Source organism: Rhagoletis zephyria, unplaced genomic scaffold (assembly GCF_001687245.7).
Source record: "Rhagoletis zephyria isolate East Lansing unplaced genomic scaffold, Rhagoletis_zephyria_1.1 Rzeph_scaffold_00377, whole genome shotgun sequence".
Lineage (NCBI taxonomy): Eukaryota > Metazoa > Arthropoda > Insecta > Diptera > Tephritidae > Rhagoletis > Rhagoletis zephyria.
In genome coordinates, this window is record NW_016157461.1 from 231,998 (window position 1) to 236,111 (window position 4,114).

The 4,114-nt window shown below is 32.3% G+C and overlaps 1 pseudogene; it reads right to left on the minus strand.

Moving 5' to 3' along the window:
• LOC108359357 (uncharacterized) overlaps nt 1-3,269 on the minus strand; it is a 22,451-nt pseudogene extending 19,182 nt beyond the window's left edge.
• Nucleotides 3,270-4,114: the final 845 nt, after the last annotated feature.

Consider the following 4,114-nt stretch of genomic DNA (forward strand, 5'->3'; position numbering starts at 1 on the left):
GGGCGCGGGAAGACGAAAGCAGAACAATCGTATATATGTATGTACTTTTGTACATTTATAAATGCATACATACTTACATTTTCATTTGTTTGTCTTTTTAGATGCATGAAAAATTTGGTATGAGAAATAGGTAATATCAATGAAATGCAGTTTACAAATATGTGCTTTATAAATTTAGGTTTATTAATTAATTAGATATGTAAATGACAATGTGGGGGACAAATATGTATGTACATGAGTAGCGAAGCTGCCACCCATCCAATGGTAACTTCTTGCACTAGAAAAGATTTGAAAACTGCATTATTTCCCTAAATACTGAAAATTTTGAAAAATTTCTTAAATAATTTCGGCTTAGATTAGCGAGATTTTTACTAATTGCTGGGAAAATCGGACATTTTTAGTATTTTTAAAAAAAGTTTCCAAGTCGAAAACAATTAAAAACTGAATTATTTCCATAAATATCGAAAATATGGAAAAATTCATACAGACTTCCGACTTAGTTTTGTGAGATCTTTACAAAAAAGGAAAATAATTCTTTTCACATGTTTTTTTTTTAGTCCAATACCAATAGTTTTTTACTTGAAAATAACACAAAAATTGGAAAATGGTATATAATATTTTCGATTTATTTTAACGTTGTGTGTACAAATCACCGAGAAGAAATAATTTTTTCTCCTAAAAACTCTATTTACAAAAAAATCTAATACCAATAAAGTTTTATAATTGAAAATCTAGCAACATATTACAAAACTCAAAAAATGCTATATAACATTTTCGATTTATTTTCACGGTATTTGTGGAAATCACCGGGGAAAAGGATTTTTTTATCAAAAAATATTTTCACAAAAAACACAAACTCATGGGACTTTTCTATTTGCAATTATTAATAAAATATCACAAAAATCGGGAATGTTATATACTATTTTCGATTTAATTTCATGTTACTTGTACAAATCATTGAAAAAAATTTAATCTATTAATTATTAATTTCTATTTGAAAATTTTCCCAAAATATCACAAAAATCATCAATATTCATATTTAATTAACATTCCAAATGCTCTCGTAAGATTTAGCTCTGTTAACATTCTTCTTTTCTGCTTTGTATTTTGCTTTCGCTGTTAAGTATTCCAAATTTTTGTCGCTCTTAAAATGCGCTTCGCCAGTTTTGTTGGCTCGAAAAATGTGGCATTCACAGTTCTCGGACCTTCTCTATAAATATACGTTCTCTGCATATGGGTAGAATATTCACAGCGCACATACACACACATACCAGCATGCGCTAAAAAAAGAATACGCAAAAGCAAAGCACAAGCAGGCATGCGCCCAAACACATGTGGGAAGTTCGTTGGGCACTTGCGCAAAAACTTTTAAAACTTTTTCAGCTCGTCTTACTTCGCAACCGACTTGTGCGACGACGGGTATAACCCTGTAAGGAAAACACGAACTAAAATTTCTGGTTCAGTACTAGTTCTTTTTCGCCAGAAACGAACCTGCCCGATAGTATCTAGTCCCGAACCAGTCCAAAAGCAGTGAAATGTGGTACTTTCACTAAACTATTTTATTTCAAATTTTAAAAGCAGGGAAGGTAATCATTATGAGTAAAATAATTTAAAGCAGCATTTAATCATTATTTTATGAATCATTATTGAAAAGTTTGGGTCTTATTACTCTCATAAGAGTGCGGCTACCTCTCAAAAGGATACGTCGGTAATCAAGCTGGTATAGTTTTTGAGTTGCTTAATAATCATTATACTTAGTGATTCCATAAACAAAGGCCAAGGACATGAAGGACAATTAAGAAAGGCAATGCAGTTGCAGAAAAAGAGGCATTAAAAAAAAAAGTGTCAAAATAATTACCACTTTCTCACTAAATTTATTTAAAAATGCAAGCCACTAGAGCTACCTTTTTTTAAGAAAAGACAAATTAATTTTTGTTTTATGCAATCCAGCACAGCTACCTTAATGCAGTCAGTCGATAAAGTTTACGTACTACGAATTTTTTACAATACGGGCAACTATTTTTTAATTATTTTAGTTTTCGGTAATTTTTTATAAAATCCACAAAAATCAGAGTTCCAAACCTTGTGAAAAATTTAAGAAAATTCTGCAAAATTTCATTAAAACAATTCACTTTCTATTTGCGCTCTCTAGAAAAAGTTTAGTTTGCAGTTCTTTAGCCCACTCAATTTTAGTATAATGAAGTGCAAGTATGAGGAAGCTAGGACTTACCAAACAACAACAAAAAACTGCTAAATATCAATGGTAAGTCCTAGCTGCCTCAAACTTGCACTTTGTTGTACTAAAATTGAATGGGCTAAAAACTGCGTACTTAACTTTTTCCTAAATAGTGTAAATTGCAATACTTGGATGGAAATTTGCGGAGTTTTCTTTAATTTTGCATAAGGTTTGGAACTCTGACTTTTGGGGTTTTTGGTGTAGAACTAACCATATTTTTATAAAAAATTAGGGAAAAATTAAATATTTAAACAATAGTTGCCGGTATTGTAAAAACTTCGATGTACCTAAACTTTATTGACTGACTATATATCTTATTTACTTAAAAATCAATATGCTTAAATTTAGCCAAATAAGACAAAGTGAACTAATATTTTTACATTTAAGCAGAACGCACTTTTGTTTTTTACTTACTTACTACTTAAGTTTAATACTACTACTACTACTAATGTGGTTTATAAATTTTTAATAAATGCGTTTAAACATTTGTGATGGTATTGTCCTTCCTTCAACCGATCGTATTTAATATAAAAGGGAAATGTTTCGACAAGCCTNAAGGGATGCAACGGGGGACAATTGACACTTCCTAGGACATCGCAATGTTAAATTCGCCAGTCGCTAGCATGCAAAAGAGAATTAACGCGTACTAGTCATGGTTCCAAACGCACTAGAACCGAACCAGTTCCGCACTAGTTCGTTTCCCTTCAGGGATGTGACTGATCTACATCCATGGGTTGGTGTTGTTGCCTGGGTGCAGTTTATGTATATTGGATTTGCACATTAGGTCTGTTCTTCTTGGTTCCTCGTGATGTCTTCTGTTCGGCGGAAGTTGATGCTGCAGTGTATTGTATGGTCTGTGGTGACTGTATTGCGCGATGTTGAATTGTGAGTCGTAGGCGGTTTCTAAATCCTTTGGATTGTGGCTATAGAGGGTGCCGCTGGTATATTTGCTGCTCAGATCGAGAATGAATGTCCAGAAAGCTTCCTGGTTCGCATATTCCTGCATGGCTGAAGGATTTCCTAAGTTCTCCATCTCGACTTTAGTGAATGCAAGGTTTAGTGACTTGCTGACTTCACCATGGAACTCTGCTAACGTCCTTTTACCCTGTTTTATTCTTTTCATTTCTTCGAATAGCACATAAAGAGGTCTCTGGTCAGCATAAGTGTAATGGAGGCGGTTAATTATCGAGTAAAAATTGAACTTGGTGTTGTGGTTGATTAAAATGAAAAAATTGAATTTTTGAATGTACAATAGTGCTGTGTAGTATGTGGGTTAGGGCGGCTTGATTTGTATGGATGAAACAAATTTTTATTTAATTAAAAATCGTATAGCAAAAACGTAATCTACATTAAATTCTAAGAAAATTCTCTGAAGAAACCATGGGTCTAAAATCAAACCCTAATCCGCGCCTCTCGACTTGAGAATTTTTATTAAAAAAAATAGTTTTTTTTGTAACAAAATAGGCAAAACCAACTTCTTAAAACAGAAAAAAACATGACCTCTAATCTAATACATTGGCGTTTTTTTTTTGATTTTGATTGAAATTTTGAGTGTAGAAAAAATATAAAGTGCAAAAGAATTACCTTACTAAACAATTTTATTCAGAAAATTCGATTTCTTTTTGGAAAAACCTATTTTTTCTAACATTTATTTTTTTTGGCAAAGGCGGCCATATAAATTTTCAAGTCGAGAGGCGCGGATTAAGATTTTATTTTAGATACAGGGTTTCTTCGGAGAATTTTATGCAGTTTACGTTTTTGCTATACGATTTAAAAAAAAAAATCAACCCGCCTTAATGTGGATGTTGTAGCATAACCCTGTAATTGTTTATATCGCCTGTGAAATGTGGTAGTGTTCTGAATATTTCCATGTTTACT